Source organism: Engystomops pustulosus, chromosome 9 (assembly GCF_040894005.1).
Source record: "Engystomops pustulosus chromosome 9, aEngPut4.maternal, whole genome shotgun sequence".
Classification (NCBI taxonomy): domain Eukaryota; kingdom Metazoa; phylum Chordata; class Amphibia; order Anura; family Leptodactylidae; genus Engystomops; species Engystomops pustulosus.
Window position 1 is genome coordinate 68,464,805 of NC_092419.1, and position 14,853 is coordinate 68,479,657.

The 14,853-nt window shown below is 45.8% G+C and overlaps 60 pseudogenes; all 60 read left to right on the forward strand.

The window, feature by feature from the left end:
* The first annotated feature begins 31 nt into the window (after positions 1–31).
* LOC140081896 (5S ribosomal RNA) lies at positions 32–150 on the forward strand (annotated as a pseudogene).
* Positions 151–401: 251 nt separating this feature from the next.
* On the forward strand, positions 402–520 carry LOC140087035 (5S ribosomal RNA; annotated as a pseudogene).
* Positions 521–771: 251 nt separating this feature from the next.
* LOC140080963 (5S ribosomal RNA) lies at positions 772–890 on the forward strand (annotated as a pseudogene).
* Positions 891–960: 70 nt separating this feature from the next.
* On the forward strand, positions 961–1,079 carry LOC140100979 (5S ribosomal RNA; annotated as a pseudogene).
* A 70-nt stretch (positions 1,080–1,149) lies between these two features.
* Positions 1,150–1,268, forward strand: LOC140100981 (5S ribosomal RNA; annotated as a pseudogene).
* Positions 1,269–1,338: 70 nt separating this feature from the next.
* LOC140084598 (5S ribosomal RNA) lies at positions 1,339–1,457 on the forward strand (annotated as a pseudogene).
* Positions 1,458–1,527: 70 nt separating this feature from the next.
* On the forward strand, positions 1,528–1,646 carry LOC140097899 (5S ribosomal RNA; annotated as a pseudogene).
* Positions 1,647–1,716: 70 nt separating this feature from the next.
* LOC140087043 (5S ribosomal RNA) lies at positions 1,717–1,835 on the forward strand (annotated as a pseudogene).
* Positions 1,836–2,094: 259 nt separating this feature from the next.
* Positions 2,095–2,213, forward strand: LOC140084426 (5S ribosomal RNA; annotated as a pseudogene).
* Positions 2,214–2,283: 70 nt separating this feature from the next.
* On the forward strand, positions 2,284–2,402 carry LOC140100982 (5S ribosomal RNA; annotated as a pseudogene).
* Positions 2,403–2,472: 70 nt separating this feature from the next.
* On the forward strand, positions 2,473–2,591 carry LOC140080964 (5S ribosomal RNA; annotated as a pseudogene).
* A 259-nt stretch (positions 2,592–2,850) lies between these two features.
* On the forward strand, positions 2,851–2,969 carry LOC140084427 (5S ribosomal RNA; annotated as a pseudogene).
* A 251-nt stretch (positions 2,970–3,220) lies between these two features.
* On the forward strand, positions 3,221–3,339 carry LOC140100984 (5S ribosomal RNA; annotated as a pseudogene).
* Positions 3,340–3,779: 440 nt separating this feature from the next.
* On the forward strand, positions 3,780–3,898 carry LOC140100985 (5S ribosomal RNA; annotated as a pseudogene).
* A 70-nt stretch (positions 3,899–3,968) lies between these two features.
* LOC140084611 (5S ribosomal RNA) lies at positions 3,969–4,087 on the forward strand (annotated as a pseudogene).
* A 70-nt stretch (positions 4,088–4,157) lies between these two features.
* LOC140097900 (5S ribosomal RNA) lies at positions 4,158–4,276 on the forward strand (annotated as a pseudogene).
* A 70-nt stretch (positions 4,277–4,346) lies between these two features.
* On the forward strand, positions 4,347–4,465 carry LOC140087044 (5S ribosomal RNA; annotated as a pseudogene).
* A 440-nt stretch (positions 4,466–4,905) lies between these two features.
* On the forward strand, positions 4,906–5,024 carry LOC140100986 (5S ribosomal RNA; annotated as a pseudogene).
* A 70-nt stretch (positions 5,025–5,094) lies between these two features.
* On the forward strand, positions 5,095–5,213 carry LOC140086450 (5S ribosomal RNA; annotated as a pseudogene).
* A 70-nt stretch (positions 5,214–5,283) lies between these two features.
* Positions 5,284–5,402, forward strand: LOC140100987 (5S ribosomal RNA; annotated as a pseudogene).
* Positions 5,403–5,472: 70 nt separating this feature from the next.
* On the forward strand, positions 5,473–5,591 carry LOC140084428 (5S ribosomal RNA; annotated as a pseudogene).
* A 70-nt stretch (positions 5,592–5,661) lies between these two features.
* Positions 5,662–5,780, forward strand: LOC140081897 (5S ribosomal RNA; annotated as a pseudogene).
* Positions 5,781–6,401: 621 nt separating this feature from the next.
* LOC140100988 (5S ribosomal RNA) lies at positions 6,402–6,520 on the forward strand (annotated as a pseudogene).
* Positions 6,521–6,590: 70 nt separating this feature from the next.
* On the forward strand, positions 6,591–6,709 carry LOC140080965 (5S ribosomal RNA; annotated as a pseudogene).
* Positions 6,710–6,779: 70 nt separating this feature from the next.
* Positions 6,780–6,898, forward strand: LOC140100989 (5S ribosomal RNA; annotated as a pseudogene).
* Positions 6,899–6,968: 70 nt separating this feature from the next.
* On the forward strand, positions 6,969–7,087 carry LOC140084622 (5S ribosomal RNA; annotated as a pseudogene).
* A 259-nt stretch (positions 7,088–7,346) lies between these two features.
* On the forward strand, positions 7,347–7,465 carry LOC140100990 (5S ribosomal RNA; annotated as a pseudogene).
* A 259-nt stretch (positions 7,466–7,724) lies between these two features.
* LOC140095746 (5S ribosomal RNA) lies at positions 7,725–7,843 on the forward strand (annotated as a pseudogene).
* Positions 7,844–7,913: 70 nt separating this feature from the next.
* LOC140081898 (5S ribosomal RNA) lies at positions 7,914–8,032 on the forward strand (annotated as a pseudogene).
* Positions 8,033–8,283: 251 nt separating this feature from the next.
* Positions 8,284–8,402, forward strand: LOC140100991 (5S ribosomal RNA; annotated as a pseudogene).
* A 251-nt stretch (positions 8,403–8,653) lies between these two features.
* LOC140100993 (5S ribosomal RNA) lies at positions 8,654–8,772 on the forward strand (annotated as a pseudogene).
* A 259-nt stretch (positions 8,773–9,031) lies between these two features.
* Positions 9,032–9,150, forward strand: LOC140087802 (5S ribosomal RNA; annotated as a pseudogene).
* Positions 9,151–9,220: 70 nt separating this feature from the next.
* LOC140100995 (5S ribosomal RNA) lies at positions 9,221–9,339 on the forward strand (annotated as a pseudogene).
* A 70-nt stretch (positions 9,340–9,409) lies between these two features.
* Positions 9,410–9,528, forward strand: LOC140085053 (5S ribosomal RNA; annotated as a pseudogene).
* Positions 9,529–9,598: 70 nt separating this feature from the next.
* LOC140100996 (5S ribosomal RNA) lies at positions 9,599–9,717 on the forward strand (annotated as a pseudogene).
* Positions 9,718–9,787: 70 nt separating this feature from the next.
* LOC140100997 (5S ribosomal RNA) lies at positions 9,788–9,906 on the forward strand (annotated as a pseudogene).
* A 70-nt stretch (positions 9,907–9,976) lies between these two features.
* On the forward strand, positions 9,977–10,095 carry LOC140084429 (5S ribosomal RNA; annotated as a pseudogene).
* Positions 10,096–10,165: 70 nt separating this feature from the next.
* On the forward strand, positions 10,166–10,284 carry LOC140081899 (5S ribosomal RNA; annotated as a pseudogene).
* Positions 10,285–10,535: 251 nt separating this feature from the next.
* On the forward strand, positions 10,536–10,654 carry LOC140100998 (5S ribosomal RNA; annotated as a pseudogene).
* Positions 10,655–10,724: 70 nt separating this feature from the next.
* LOC140092178 (5S ribosomal RNA) lies at positions 10,725–10,843 on the forward strand (annotated as a pseudogene).
* A 70-nt stretch (positions 10,844–10,913) lies between these two features.
* LOC140100999 (5S ribosomal RNA) lies at positions 10,914–11,032 on the forward strand (annotated as a pseudogene).
* A 70-nt stretch (positions 11,033–11,102) lies between these two features.
* On the forward strand, positions 11,103–11,221 carry LOC140097529 (5S ribosomal RNA; annotated as a pseudogene).
* A 70-nt stretch (positions 11,222–11,291) lies between these two features.
* Positions 11,292–11,410, forward strand: LOC140084430 (5S ribosomal RNA; annotated as a pseudogene).
* A 70-nt stretch (positions 11,411–11,480) lies between these two features.
* Positions 11,481–11,599, forward strand: LOC140096219 (5S ribosomal RNA; annotated as a pseudogene).
* Positions 11,600–11,669: 70 nt separating this feature from the next.
* LOC140083971 (5S ribosomal RNA) lies at positions 11,670–11,788 on the forward strand (annotated as a pseudogene).
* A 70-nt stretch (positions 11,789–11,858) lies between these two features.
* LOC140101000 (5S ribosomal RNA) lies at positions 11,859–11,977 on the forward strand (annotated as a pseudogene).
* A 70-nt stretch (positions 11,978–12,047) lies between these two features.
* Positions 12,048–12,166, forward strand: LOC140084431 (5S ribosomal RNA; annotated as a pseudogene).
* Positions 12,167–12,236: 70 nt separating this feature from the next.
* On the forward strand, positions 12,237–12,355 carry LOC140081901 (5S ribosomal RNA; annotated as a pseudogene).
* A 251-nt stretch (positions 12,356–12,606) lies between these two features.
* On the forward strand, positions 12,607–12,725 carry LOC140101001 (5S ribosomal RNA; annotated as a pseudogene).
* Positions 12,726–12,795: 70 nt separating this feature from the next.
* Positions 12,796–12,914, forward strand: LOC140091801 (5S ribosomal RNA; annotated as a pseudogene).
* A 70-nt stretch (positions 12,915–12,984) lies between these two features.
* On the forward strand, positions 12,985–13,103 carry LOC140088567 (5S ribosomal RNA; annotated as a pseudogene).
* Positions 13,104–13,173: 70 nt separating this feature from the next.
* LOC140101002 (5S ribosomal RNA) lies at positions 13,174–13,292 on the forward strand (annotated as a pseudogene).
* A 70-nt stretch (positions 13,293–13,362) lies between these two features.
* LOC140087490 (5S ribosomal RNA) lies at positions 13,363–13,481 on the forward strand (annotated as a pseudogene).
* A 70-nt stretch (positions 13,482–13,551) lies between these two features.
* LOC140101003 (5S ribosomal RNA) lies at positions 13,552–13,670 on the forward strand (annotated as a pseudogene).
* Positions 13,671–13,740: 70 nt separating this feature from the next.
* LOC140101006 (5S ribosomal RNA) lies at positions 13,741–13,859 on the forward strand (annotated as a pseudogene).
* Positions 13,860–13,929: 70 nt separating this feature from the next.
* Positions 13,930–14,048, forward strand: LOC140084053 (5S ribosomal RNA; annotated as a pseudogene).
* Positions 14,049–14,118: 70 nt separating this feature from the next.
* Positions 14,119–14,237, forward strand: LOC140089139 (5S ribosomal RNA; annotated as a pseudogene).
* A 70-nt stretch (positions 14,238–14,307) lies between these two features.
* LOC140101007 (5S ribosomal RNA) lies at positions 14,308–14,426 on the forward strand (annotated as a pseudogene).
* A 70-nt stretch (positions 14,427–14,496) lies between these two features.
* Positions 14,497–14,615, forward strand: LOC140101008 (5S ribosomal RNA; annotated as a pseudogene).
* Positions 14,616–14,685: 70 nt separating this feature from the next.
* LOC140101009 (5S ribosomal RNA) lies at positions 14,686–14,804 on the forward strand (annotated as a pseudogene).
* The last annotated feature ends 49 nt before the right edge of the window (positions 14,805–14,853 follow it).

Genomic DNA, 14,853 nt, shown 5'->3' on the forward strand with positions numbered 1-14,853 from the left:
AGTAAAAGAAGGTTCAAATTGAACAGCTGCTGTCAACAGCCATTCTAAGCTGAATGTGCCTGCTCTCGTCAGATCGCAGCAGCAATGCAGCTTAAGGCTTGGCAAGTACCAGCATGGGAGACTGGCTGGGAATCCCAAGTTCTGTTGACCTTTTTGAACCTGAAAATTGTGTTAGTTTCTCTATGAGATAGTAAAAGAAGGTTCAAATTGAACAGCTGCTGTCAACACCCATTCTAAGCTGAATGTGCCTGCTCTCGTCAGATCGCAGCAGCTTAAGGCTTGGCAAGTACCAGCATGGGAGACTGGCTGGGAATCCCAAGTTCCGTTGACCTTTTTGAACCTGAAAATTGTGTTAGTTTCTCTATGAGATAGTAAAAGAAGGTTCAAATTGAACAGCTGCTGTCAACGGCCATTCTAAGCTGAATGTGCCTGCTCTCGTCAGATCGCAGCAGCAATGCAGCTTAAGGCCTGGCAAGTACCAGCATGGGAGACTGGCTGGGAATCCCAAGTTCCGTTGACCTTTTTGAACCTGAAAATTGTGTTAGTTTCTCTATGAGATAGTAAAAGAAGGTTCAAATTGAACAGCTGCTGTCAACGGCCATTCTAAGCTGAATGTGCCTGCTCTCGTCAGATCGCAGCAGCTTAAGGCTTGGCAAGTACCAGCATGGGAGACTGGCTGGGAATCCCAAGTTCCGTTGACCTTTTTGAACCTGAAAATTGTTAGTTTCTCTGTCAAAGATGGTAAAAGAAGGTTCAAATTGAACAGCTGCTGTCAACGGCCATTCTAAGCTGAATGTGCCTGCTCTCGTCAGATCGCAGCAGCAATGCAGCTTAAGGCTTGGCAAGTACCAGCATGGGAGACTGGCTGGGAATCCCAAGTTCTGTTGACCTTTTTGAACCTGAAAATTGTGTTAGTTTCTCTATGAGATAGTAAAAGAAGGTTCAAATTGAACAGCTGCTGTCAACGGCCATTCTAAGCTGAATGTGCCTGCTCTCGTCAGATCGCAGCAGCAATGCAGCTTAAGGCTTGGCAAGTACCAGCATGGGAGACTGGCTGGGAATCCCAAGTTCCGTTGACCTTTTTGAACCTGAAAATTGTGTTAGTTTCTCTATGAGATAGTAAAAGAAGGTTCAAATTGAACAGCTGCTGTCAACGGCCATTCTAAGCTGAATGTGCCTGCTCTCGTCAGATCGCAGCAGCAATGCAGCTTAAGGCTTGGCAAGTACCAGCATGGGAGACTGGCTGGGAATCCCAAGTTCCGTTGACCTTTTTGAACCTGAAAATTGTGTTAGTTTCTCTATGAGATAGTAAAAGAAGGTTCAAATTGAACAGCTGCTGTCAACGGCCATTCTAAGCTGAATGTGCCTGCTCTCGTCAGATCGCAGCAGCAATGCAGCTTAAGGCTTGGAAAGTACCAGCATGGGAGACTGGCTGGGAATCCCAAGTTCCGTTGACCTTTTTGAACCTGAAAATTGTTAGTTTCTCTGTCAAAGATGGTAAAAGAAGGTTCAAATTGAACAGCTGCTGTCAACGGCCATTCTAAGCTGAATGTGCCTGCTCTCGTCAGATGGCTGCAGCAATGCAGCTTAAGGCTTGGCAAGTACCAGCATGGGAGACTGGCTGGGAATCCCAAGTTCCGTTGACCTTTTTGAACCTGAAAATTGTGTTAGTTTCTCTATGAGATAGTAAAAGAAGGTTCAAATTGAACAGCTCCTGTCAACGGCCATTCTAAGCTGAATGTGCCTGCTTTCGTCAGATCGCAGCAGCAATGCAGCTTAAGGCTTGGCAAGTACCAGCATGGGAGACTGGCTGGGAATCCCAAGTTCTGTTGACCTTTTTGAACCTGAAAATTGTGTTAGTTTCTCTATGAGATAGTAAAAGAAGGTTCAAATTGAACAGCTGCTGTCAACGGCCATTCTAAGCTGAATGTGCGTGCTCTTGTCGGATCACAGCAGCGATGCGGCTTAAGGCTTGGCAAGTACCAGCATGGGAGACTGGCTGCGAATCCCAAGTTCTGTTGACCTTTTTGAACCTGAAAATTGTGTTAGTTTCTCTATGAGATAGTAAAAGAAGGTTCAAACTGAACAGCTGCTGTCAACGGCCATTCTAAGCTGAATGTGCCTGCTCTCGTCAGATCGCAGCATCAATGCAGCTTAAGGCTTGGCAAGTACCAGCATGGGAGACTGGCTGGGAATCCCAAGTTCCGTTGACCTTTTTGAACCTGAAAATTGTGTTAGTTTCTCTATGAGATAGTAAAAGAAGGTTCAAATTGAACAGCTGCTGTCAACGGCCATTCTAAGCTGAATGTGCCTGCTCTCGTCAGATCGCAGCAGCAATGCAGCTTAAGGCTTGGCAAGTACCAGCATGGGAGACTGGCTGGGAATCCCAAGTTCCGTTGACCTTTTTGAACCTGAAAATTGTGTTAGTTTCTCTATGAGATAGTAAAAGAAGGTTCAAATTGAACAGCTGCTGTCAACGGCCATTCTAAGCTGAATGTGCCTGCTCTCGTCAGATCGCAGCAGCAATGCAGCTTAAGGCTTGGCAAGTACCAGCATGGGAGACTGGCTGGGAATCCCAAGTTCTGTTGACCTTTTTGAACCTGAAAATTGTGTTAGTTTCTCTATGAGATAGTAAAAGAAGGTTCAAATTGAACAGCTGCTGTCAACGGCCATTCTAAGCTGAATGTGCGTGCTCTTGTCGGATCACAGCAGCGATGCGGCTTAAGGCTTGGCAAGTACCAGCATGGGAGACTGGCTGCGAATCCCAAGTTCTGTTGACCTTTTTGAACCTGAAAATTGTGTTAGTTTCTCTATGAGATAGTAAAAGAAGGTTCAAACTGAACAGCTGCTGTCAACGGCCATTCTAAGCTGAATGTGCCTGCTCTCGTCAGATCGCAGCATCAATGCAGCTTAAGGCTTGGCAAGTACCAGCATGGGAGACTGGCTGGGAATCCCAAGTTCCGTTGACCTTTTTGAACCTGAAAATTGTGTTAGTTTCTCTATGAGATAGTAAAAGAAGGTTCAAATTGAACAGCTGCTGTCAACGGCCATTCTAAGCTGAATGTGCCTGCTCTCGTCAGATCGCAGCAGCTTAAGGCTTGGCAAGTACCAGCATGGGAGACTGGCTGGGAATCCCAAGTTCCGTTGACCTTTTTGAACCTGAAAATTGTGTTAGTTTCTCTATGAGATAGTAAAAGAAGGTTCAAATTGAACAGCTGCTGTCAACGGCCATTCTAAGCTGAATGTGCCTGCTCTCGTCAGATCGCAGCAGCAATGCAGCTTAAGGCTTGGCAAGTACCAGCATGGGAGACTGGCTGGGAATCCCAAGTTCCGTTGACCTTTTTGAACCTGAAAATTGTGTTAGTTTCTCTATGAGATAGTAAAAGAAGGTTCAAATTGAACAGCTGCTGTCAACAGCCAATCTAAGCTGAATGTGCCTACTCTCGTCAGATCGCAGCAGCAATGCAGCTTAAGGCTTGGCAAGTACCAGCATGGGAGACTGGCTGGGAATCCCAAGTTCCGTTGACCTTTTTGAACCTGAAAATTGTGTTAGTTTCTCTATGAGAAAGTAAAAGAAGGTTCAAATTGAACAGCTGCTGTCAACGGCCATTCTAAGCTGAATGTGCCTGCTCTCGTCAGATCGCAGCAGCTTAAGGCTTGGCAAGTACCAGCATGGGAGACTGGCTGGGAATCCCAAGTTCCGTTGACCTTTTTGAACCTGAAAATTGTGTTAGTTTCTCTATGAGATAGTAAAAGAAGGTTCAAATTGAACAGCTGCTGTCAACGGCCATTCTAAGCTGAATGTGCCTGCTCTCGTCAGATCGCAGCAGCAATGCAGCTTAAGGCTTGGCAAGTACCAGCATGGGAGACTGGCTGGGAATCCCAAGTTCCGTTGACCTTTTTGAACCTGAAAATTGTGTTAGTTTCTCTATGAGATAGTAAAAGAAGGTTCAAATTGAACAGCTGCTGTCAACGGCCATTCTAAGCTGAATGTGCCTGCTCTCGTCAGATCGCAGCAGCAATGCAGCTTAAGGCTTGGAAAGTACCAGCATGGGAGACTGGCTGGGAATCCCAAGTTCCGTTGACCTTTTTGAACCTGAAAATTGTTAGTTTCTCTGTCAAAGATGGTAAAAGAAGGTTCAAATTGAACAGCTGCTGTCAACGGCCATTCTAAGCTGAATGTGCCTGCTCTCGTCAGATGGCTGCAGCAATGCAGCTTAAGGCTTGGCAAGTACCAGCATGGGAGACTGGCTGGGAATCCCAAGTTCCGTTGACCTTTTTGAACCTGAAAATTGTGTTAGTTTCTCTATGAGATAGTAAAAGAAGGTTCAAATTGAACAGCTCCTGTCAACGGCCATTCTAAGCTGAATGTGCCTGCTTTCGTCAGATCGCAGCAGCAATGCAGCTTAAGGCTTGGCAAGTACCAGCATGGGAGACTGGCTGGGAATCCCAAGTTCTGTTGACCTTTTTGAACCTGAAAATTGTGTTAGTTTCTCTATGAGATAGTAAAAGAAGGTTCAAATTGAACAGCTGCTGTCAACGGCCATTCTAAGCTGAATGTGCGTGCTCTTGTCGGATCACAGCAGCGATGCGGCTTAAGGCTTGGCAAGTACCAGCATGGGAGACTGGCTGCGAATCCCAAGTTCCGTTGACCTTTTTGAACCTGAAAATTGTGTTAGTTTCTCTATGAGATAGTAAAAGAAGGTTCAAATTGAACAGCTGCTGTCAACGGCCATTCTAAGCTGAATGTGCCTGCTCTCGTCAGATCGCAGCAGCTTAATGCTTGGCAAGTACCAGCATGGGAGACTGGCTGGGAATCCCAAGTTCCGTTGACCTTTTTGAACCTGAAAATTGTGTTAGTTTCTCTATGAGATAGTAAAAGAAGGTTCAAATTGAACAGCTGCTGTCAACGGCCATTCTAAGCTGAATGTGCCTGCTCTCGTCAGATCGCAGCAGCAATGCAGCTTAAGGCTTGGCAAGTACCAGCATGGGAGACTGGCTGGGAATCCCAAGTTCCGTTGACCTTTTTGAACCTGAAAATTGTTAGTTTCTCTGTCAAAGATGGTAAAAGAAGGTTCAAATTGATCAGCTGCTGTCAACGGCCATTCTAATCTGAATGTGCCTGCTCTCGTCAGATCGCAGCAGCAATGCAGCTTAAGGCTTGGCAAGTACCAGCATGGGAGACTGGCTGGGAATCCCAAGTTCCGTTGACCTTTTTGAACCTGAAAATTGTGTTAGTTTCTCTATGAGATAGTAAAAGAAGGTTCAAACTGAACAGCTGCTGTCAACGGCCATTCTAAGCTGAATGTGCCTGCTCTCGTCAGATCGCAGCAGCAATGCAGCTTAAGGCTTGGCAAGTACCAGCATGGGAGACTGGCTGGGAATCCCAAGTTCCGTTGACCTTTTTGAACCTGAAAATTGTGTTAGTTTCTCTATGAGATAGTAAAAGAAGGTTCAAACTGAACAGCTGCTGTCAACGGCCATTCTAAGCTGAATGTGCCTGCTCTCGTCAGATCGCAGCATCAATGCAGCTTAAGGCTTGGCAAGTACCAGCATGGGAGACTGGCTGGGAATCCCAAGTTCCGTTGACCTTTTTGAACCTGAAAATTGTGTTAGTTTCTCTATGAGATAGTAAAAGAAGGTTCAAATTGAACAGCTGCTGTCAACAGCCATTCTAAGCTGAATGTGCCTGCTCTCGTCAGATCGCAGCAGCAATGCAGCTTAAGGCTTGGCAAGTACCAGCATGGGAGACTGGCTGGGAATCCCAAGTTCTGTTGACCTTTTTGAACCTGAAAATTGTGTTAGTTTCTCTATGAGATAGTAAAAGAAGGTTCAAATTGAACAGCCGCTGTCAACGGCCATTCTAAGCTGAATGTGCCTGCTCTCGTCAGATCGCAGCAGCTTAAGGCTTGGCAAGTACCAGCATGGGAGACTGGCTGGGAATCCCAAGTTCTGTTGACCTTTTTGAACCTGAAAATTGTGTTAGTTTCTCTATGAGATAGTAAAAGAAGGTTCAAATTGAACAGCTGCTGTCAACGGCTATTCTAAGCTGAATGTGCCTGCTCTCGTCACATGGCAGCAGCAATGCAGCTTAAGGCTTGGCAAGTACCAGCATGGGAGACTGGCTGGGAATCCCAAGTTCCGTTGACCTTTTTGAACCTGAAAATTGTGTTAGTTTCTCTATGAGAAAGTAAAAGAAGGTTCAAATTGAACAGCTGCTGTCAACGGCCATTCTAAGCTGAATGTGCCTGCTCTCGTCAGATCGCAGCAGCTTAAGGCTTGGCAAGTACCAGCATGGGAGACTGGCTGGGAATCCCAAGTTCCGTTGACCTTTTTGAACCTGAAAATTGTGTTAGTTTCTCTATGAGATAGTAAAAGAAGGTTCAAATTGAACAGCTGCTGTCAACGGCCATTCTAAGCTGAATGTGCCTGCTCTCGTCAGATCGCAGCAGCAATGCAGCTTAAGGCTTGGCAAGTACCAGCATGGGAGACTGGCTGGGAATCCCAAGTTCCGTTGACCTTTTTGAACCTGAAAATTGTTAGTTTCTCTGTCAAAGATGGTAAAAGAAGGTTCAAATTGAACAGCTGCTGTCAACGGCCATTCTAAGCTGAATGTGCCTGCTCTCGTCAGATCGCAGCAGCAATGCAGCTTAAGGCTTGGCAAGTACCAGCATGGGAGACTGGCTGGGAATCCCAAGTTCTGTTGACCTTTTTGAACCTGAAAATTGTGTTAGTTTCTCTATGAGATAGTAAAAGAAGGTTCAAATTGAACAGCTGCTGTCAACGGCCATTCTAAGCTGAATGTGCCTGCTCTCGTCAGATCGCAGCAGCAATGCAGCTTAAGGCTTGGCAAGTACCAGCATGGGAGACTGGCTGGGAATCCCAAGTTCCGTTGACCTTTTTGAACCTGAAAATTGTGTTAGTTTCTCTATGAGATAGTAAAAGAAGGTTCAAATTGAACAGCTGCTGTCAACGGCCATTCTAAGCTGAATGTGCCTGCTCTCGTCAGATCGCAGCAGCAATGCAGCTTAAGGCTTGGAAAGTACCAGCATGGGAGACTGGCTGGGAATCCCAAGTTCCGTTGACCTTTTTGAACCTGAAAATTGTTAGTTTCTCTGTCAAAGATGGTAAAAGAAGGTTCAAATTGAACAGCTGCTGTCAACGGCTATTCTAAGCTGAATGTGCCTGCTCTCGTCACATGGCAGCAGCAATGCAGCTTAAGGCTTGGCAAGTACCAGCATGGGAGACTGGCTGGGAATCCCAAGTTCTGTTGACCTTTTTGAACCTGAAAATTGTGTTAGTTTCTCTATGAGATAGTAAAAGAAGGTTCAAATTGAACAGCTGCTGTCAACGGCCATTCTAAGCTGAATGTGCCTGCTCTCGTCAGATCGCAGCAGCAATGCAGCTTAAGGCTTGGCAAGTACCAGCATGGGAGACTGGCTGGGAATCCCAAGTTCCGTTGACCTTTTTGAACCTGAAAATTGTGTTAGTTTCTCTATGAGATAGTAAAAGAAGGTTCAAATTGAACAGCTGCTGTCAACGGCCATTCTAAGCTGAATGTGCGTGCTCTTGTTGGATCACAGCAGCGATGCGGCTTAAGGCTTGGCAAGTACCAGCATGGGAGACTGGCTGCGAATCCCAAGTTCTGTTGACCTTTTTGAACCTGAAAATTGTGTTAGTTTCTCTATGAGATAGTAAAAGAAGGTTCAAATTGAACAGCTGCTGTCAACAGCCAATCTAAGCTGAATGTGCCTGCTCTCGTCAGATCGCAGCAGCAATGCAGCTTAAGGCTTGGCAAGTACCAGCATGGGAGACTGGCTGGGAATCCCAAGTTCCGTTGACCTTTTTGAACCTGAAAATTGTGTTAGTTTCTCTATGAGATAGTAAAAGAAGGTTCAAATTGAACAGCTGCTGTCAACAGCCATTCTAAGCTGAATGTGCCTGCTCTCGTCAGATCGCAGCAGCAATGCAGCTTAAGGCTTGGCAAGTACCAGCATGGGAGACTGGCTGGGAATCCCAAGTTCTGTTGACCTTTTTGAACCTGAAAATTGTGTTAGTTTCTCTATGAGATAGTAAAAGAAGGTTCAAATTGAACAGCCGCTGTCAACGGCCATTCTAAGCTGAATGTGCCTGCTCTCGTCAGATCGCAGCAGCTTAAGGCTTGGCAAGTACCAGCATGGGAGACTGGCTGGGAATCCCAAGTTCCGTTGACCTTTTTGAACCTGAAAATTGTGTTAGTTTCTCTATGAGATAGTAAAAGAAGGTTCAAATTGAACAGCTGCTGTCAACGGCCATTCTAAGCTGAATGTGCCTGCTCTCGTCAGATCGCAGCAGCAATGCAGCTTAAGGCTTGGCAAGTACCAGCATGGGAGACTGGCTGGGAATCCCAAGTTCCGTTGACCTTTTTGAACCTGAAAATTGTGTTAGTTTCTCTATGAGATAGTAAAAGAAGGTTCAAATTGAACAGCTGCTGTCAACGGCCATTCTAAGCTGAATGTGCCTGCTCTCGTCAGATCGCAGCAGCTTAAGGCTTGGCAAGTACCAGCATGGGAGACTGGCTGGGAATCCCAAGTTCCGTTGACCTTTTTGAACCTGAAAATTGTGTTAGTTTCTCTATGAGATAGTAAAAGAAGGTTCAAATTGAACAGCTGCTGTCAACGGCCATTCTAAGCTGAATGTGCCTGCTCTCGTCAGATCGCAGCAGCAATGCAGCTTAAGGCTTGGCAAGTACCAGCATGGGAGACTGGCTGGGAATCCCAAGTTCCGTTGACCTTTTTGAACCTGAAAATTGTGTTAGTTTCTCTATGAGATAGTAAAAGAAGGTTCAAATTGAACAGCTGCTGTCAACAGCCAATCTAAGCTGAATGTGCCTACTCTCGTCAGATCGCAGCAGCAATGCAGCTTAAGGCTTGGCAAGTACCAGCATGGGAGACTGGCTGGGAATCCCAAGTTCCGTTGACCTTTTTGAACCTGAAAATTGTGTTAGTTTCTCTATGAGATAGTAAAAGAAGGTTCAAAGTGAACAGTTGCTGTCAACGGCCATTCTAAGCTGAATGTGCCTGCTCTCGTCAGATCGCAGCAGCAATGCAGCTTAAGGCTTGGCAAGTACCAGCATGGGAGACTGGCTGGGAATCCCATGTTCTGTTGACCTTTTTGAACCTGAAAATTGTGTTAGTTTCTCTATGAGATAGTAAAAGAAGGTTCAAATTGAACAGCTGCTGTCAACGGCCATTCTAAGCTGAATGTGCCTGCTCTCGTCAGATCGCAGCAGCAATGCAGCTTAAGGCTTGGCAAGTACCAGCATGGGAGACTGGCTGGGAATCCCAAGTTCCGTTGACCTTTTTGAACCTGAAAATTGTGTTAGTTTCTCTATGAGATAGTAAAAGAAGGTTCAAACTGAACAGCTGCTATCAACGGCCATTCTAAGCTGAATGTGCCTGCTCTCGTCAGATCGCAGCAGCAATGCAGCTTAAGGCTTGGCAAGTACCAGCATGGGAGACTGGCTGGGAATCCCAAGTTCCGTTGACCTTTTTGAACCTGAAAATTGTTAGTTTCTCTGTCAAAGATGGTAAAAGAAGGTTCAAATTGAGCAGCTGCTGTCAACGGCCATTCTAAGCTGAATGTGCCTGCTCTCGTCAGATCGCAGCAGCAATGCAGCTTAAGGCTTGGCAAGTACCAGCATGGGAGACTGGCTGGGAATCCCAAGTTCCGTTGACCTTTTTTAACCTGAAAATTGTGTTAGTTTCTCTATGAGATAGTAAAAGAAGGTTCAAACTGAACAGCTGCTGTCAACGGCCATTCTAAGCTGAATGTGCCTGCTCTCGTCAGATCGCAGCAGCAATGCAGCTTAAGGCTTGGCAAGTACCAGCATGGGAGACTGGCTGGGAATCCCAAGTTCCGTTGACCTTTTTGAACCTGAAAATTGTGTTAGTTTCTCTATGAGATAGTAAAAGAAGGTTTAAACTGAACAGCTGCTGTCAACGGCCATTCTAAGCTGAATGTGCCTGCTCTCGTCAGATCGCAGCATCAATGCAGCTTAAGGCTTGGCAAGTACCAGCATGGGAGACTGGCTGGGAATCCCAAGTTCCGTTGACCTTTTTGAACCTGAAAATTGTGTTAGTTTCTCTATGAGATAGTAAAAGAAGGTTCAAATTGAACAGCTGCTGTCAACAGCCATTCTAAGCTGAATGTGCCTGCTCTCGTCAGATCGCAGCAGCAATGCAGCTTAAGGCTTGGCAAGTACCAGCATGGGAGACTGGCTGGGAATCCCAAGTTCTGTTGACCTTTTTGAACCTGAAAATTGTGTTAGTTTCTCTATGAGATAGTAAAAGAAGGTTCAAATTCAACAGCTGCTGTCAACGGCCATTCTAAGCTGAATGTGCCTGCTCTCGTCAGATCGCAGCAGCTTAAGGCTTGGCAAGTACCAGCATGGGAGACTGGCTGGGAATCCCAAGTTCCGTTGACCTTTTTGAACCTGAAAATTGTGTTAGTTTCTCTATGAGATAGTAAAAGAAGGTTCATATTGAACAGCTGCTGTCAACGGCCATTCTAAGCTGAATGTGCCTGCTCTCGTCAGATCGCAGCAGCAATGCAGCTTAAGGCTTGGCAAGTACCAGCATGGGAGACTGGCTGGGAATCCCAAGTTCCGTTGACCTTTTTGAACCTGAAAATTGTGTTAGTTTCTCTATGAGATAGTAAAAGAAGGTTCAAATTGAACAGCTGCTGTCAACTGCCATTCTAAGCTGAATGTGCCTGCTCTCGTCAGATCGCAGCAGCAATGCAGCTTAAGGCTTGGCAAGTACCAGCATGGGAGACTGGCTGGGAATCCCAAGTTCCGTTGACCTTTTTGAACCTGAAAATTGTTAGTTTCTCTGTCAAAGATGGTAAAAGAAGGTTCAAATTGAACAGCTGCTGTCAACGGCCATTCTAAGCTGAATGTGCCTGCTCTCGTCAGATCGCAGCAGCAATGCAGCTTAAGGCTTGGCAAGTACCAGCATGGGAGACTGGCTGGGAATCCCAAGTTCCGTTGACCTTTTTGAACCTGAAAATTGTGTTAGTTTCTCTATGAGATAGTAAAAGAAGGTTCAAACTGAACAGCTACTGTCAACGGCCATTCTAAGCTGAATGTGCCTGCTCTCGTCACATCGCAGCAGCAATGCAGCTTAAGGCTTGGCAAGTACCAGCATGGGAGACTGGCTGGGAATCCCAAGTTCCGTTGACCTTTTTGAACCTGAAAATTGTGTTAGTTTCTCTATGAGATAGTAAAAGAAGGTTCAAACTGAACAGCTGCTGTCAACGGCCATTCTAAGCTGAATGTGCCTGCTCTCGTCAGATCGCAGCATCAATGCAGCTTAAGGCTTGGCAAGTACCAGCATGGGAGACTGGCTGGGAATCCCAAGTTCCGTTGACCTTTTTGAACCTGAAAATTGTGTTAGTTTCTCTATGAGATAGTAAAAGAAGGTTCAAATTGAACAGCTGCTGTCAACAGCCATTCTAAGCTGAATGTGCCTGCTCTCGTCAGATCGCAGCAGCAATGCAGCTTAAGGCTTGGCAAGTACCAGCATGGAAGACTGGCTGGGAATCCCAAGTTCCGTTGACCTTTTTGAACCTGAAAATTGTGTTAGTTTCTCTATGAGATAGTAAAAGAAGGTTCAAATTGAACAGCTGCTGTCAACGGCAATTCTAAGCTGAATGTGCCTGCTCTCGTCAGATCGCAGCAGCAATGCAGCTTAAGGCTTGGCAAGTACCAGCATGGGAGACTGGCTGGGAATCCCAAGTTCCGTTGACCTTTTTGAACCTGAAAATTGTGTTAGTTTCTCTATGAGATAGTAAAAGAAGGTTCAAACTGAACAGCTGCTGTCAACGGCCATTCTAAGCTGAATGTGCCTGCTCTCGTCAGATCGCAGCAGCAATGCAGCTTAAGGCTTGGCAAGTACCAGCATGGGAGACTGGCTGGGAATCCCAAGTTCCGTTGACCTTTTTGAACCTGAAAATTGTGTTAGTTTCTCTATGAGATAGTAAAAGAAGGTTTAAACTGAACAGCTGCTGTCAACGGCCATTCTAAGCTGAATGTGCCTGCTCTCGTCAGATCGCAGCATCAATGCAGCTTAAGGCTTGGCAAGTACCAGCATGGGAGACTGGCTGGGAATCCCAAGTTCCGTTGACCTTTTTGAACCTGAAAATTGTGTTAGTTTCTCTATGAGATAGTAAAAGAAGGTTCAAATTGAACAGCTGCTGTCAACAGCCATTCTAAGCTGAATGTGCCTGCTCTCGTCAGATCGCAGCAGCAATGCAGCTTAAGGCTTGGCAAGTACCAGCATGGGAGACTGGCTGGGAATCCCAAGTTCTGTTGACCTTTTTGAACCTGAAAATTGTGTTAGTTTCTCTATGAGATAGTAAAAGAAGGTTCAAATTGAACAGCTGCTGTCAACGGCCATTCTAAGCTGAATGTGCCTGCTCTCGTCAGATCGCAGCAGCTTAAGGCTTGGCAAGTACCAGCATGGGAGACTGGCTGGGAATCCCAAGTTCTGTTGACCTTTTTGAACCTGAAAATTGTGTTAGTTTCTCTATGAGATAGTAAAAGAAGGTTCATATTGAACAGCTGCTGTCAACGGCCATTCTAAGCTGAATGTGCCTGCTCTCGTCAGATCGCAGCAGCAATGCAGCTTAAGGCTTGGCAAGTACCAGCATGGGAGACTGGCTGGGAATCCCAAGTTCCGTTGACCTTTTTGAACCTGAAAATTGTGTTAGTTTCTCTATGAGATAGTAAAAGAAGGTTCAAATTGAACAGCTGCTGTCACCGGCCATTCTAAGCTGAATGTGCCTGCTCTCGTCAGATCGCAGCAGCAATGCAGCTTAAGGCTTGGCAAGTACCAGCATGGGAGACTGGCTGGGAATCCCAAGTTCCGTTGACCTTTTTGAACCTGAAAATTGTTAGTTTCTCTGTCAAAGATGGTAAAAGAAGGTTCAAATTGAACAGCTGCTGTCAACGGCCATTCTAAGCTGAATGTGCCTGCTCTCGTCAGATCGCAGCAGCAATGCAGCTTAAGGCTTGGCAAATACCAGCATGGGAGACTGGCTGGGAATCCCAAGTTCCGTTGACCTTTTTGAACCTGAAAATTGTGTTAGTTTCTCTATGAGATAGTAAAAGAAGGTTCAAACTGAACAGCTACTGTCAACGGCCATTCTAAGCTGAATGTGCCTGCTCTCGTCAGATCGCAGCAGCAATGCAGCTTAAGGCTTGGCAAGTACCAGCATGGGAGACTGGCTGGGAATCCCAAGTTCCGTTGACCTTTTTGAACCTGAAAATTGTGTTAGTTTCTCTATGAGATAGTAAAAGAAGGTTCAAATTGAACAGCTGCTGTCAACGGCCATTCTAAGCTGAATGTGCCTGCTCTCGTCAGATCGCAGCAGCAATGCAGCTTAAGGCTTGGCAAGTACCAGCATGGAAGACTGGCTGGGAATCCCAAGTTCTGTTGACCTTTTTGAACCTGAAAATTGTGTTAGTTTCTCTATGAGATAGTAAAAGAAGGTTCAAATTGAACAGCTGCTGTCAACGGCCATTCTAAGCTGAATGTGCCTGCTCTCGTCAGATCGCAGCAGCAATGCAGCTTAAGGCTTGGCAAGTACCAGCATGGGAGACTGGCTGGGAATCCCAAGTTCCGTTGACCTTTTTGAACCTGAAAATTGTGTTAGTTTCTCTATGAGATAGTAAAAGAAGGTTCAAATTGAACAGCTGCTGTCAACGGCCATTCTAAGCTGAATGTGCCTGCTCTCGTCAGATCGCAGCAGCAATGCAGCTTAAGGCTTGGCAAGTACCAGCATGGGAGACTGGCTGGGAATCCCAAGTTCCGTTGACCTTTTTGAACCTGAAAATTGTTAGTTTCTCTGTCAAAGATGGTAAAAGAAGGTTCAAATTGAACAGCTGCTGTCAACGGCCATTCTAAGCTGAATGTGCCTGCTCTCGTCAGATCGCAGCAGCAATGCAGCTTAAGACTTGGCAAGTACCAGCATGGGAGACTGGCTGGGAATCCCAAGTTCCGTTGACCTTTTTGAACCTGAAAATTGTGTTAGTTTCTCTATGAGATAGTAAAAGAAGGTTCAAATTGAACAGCTGCTGTCAACAGCCATTCTAAGCTGAATGTGCCTGCTCTCGTCAGATCGCAGCAGCAATGCAGCTTAAGGCTTGGCAAGTACCAGCATGGAAGACTGGCTGGGAATCCCAAGTTCTGTTGACCTTTTTGAACCTGAAAATTGTGTTAGTTTCTCTATGAGATAGTAAAAGAAGGTTCAAATTGAACAGCTGCTGTCAACGGCCATTCTAAGCTGAATGTGCCTGCTCTCGTCAGATCGCAGCAGCAATGCAGCTTAAGGCTTGGCAAGTACCAGCATGGGAGACTGGCTGGGAATCCCAAGTTCCGTTGACCTTTTTGAACCTGAAAATTGTTAGTTTCTCTGTCAAAGATGGTAAAAGAAGTTTCAAATTGAACAGCTGCTGTCAACGGCCATTCTAAGCTGAATGTGCCTGCTCTCGTCAGATCGCAGCAGCAATGCAGCTTAAGGCTTGGCAAGTACCAGCATGGGAGACTGGCTGGGAATCCCAAGTTCCGTTGACCTTTTTGAACCTGAAAATTGTGTTAGTTTCTCTATGAGATAGTAAAAGAACGTTCAAACTGAACAGCTGCTGTCAACGGCCATTCTAAGCTGAATGTGCCTGCTCTCGTCAGATCGCAGCAGCAATGCAGCTTAAGGCTTGGCAAGTACCAGCATGGGAGACTGGCTGGGAATCCCAAGTTCCGTTGACCTTTTTGAACCTGAAAATTGTGTTAGTTTCTCTATGAGATAGTAAAAGAA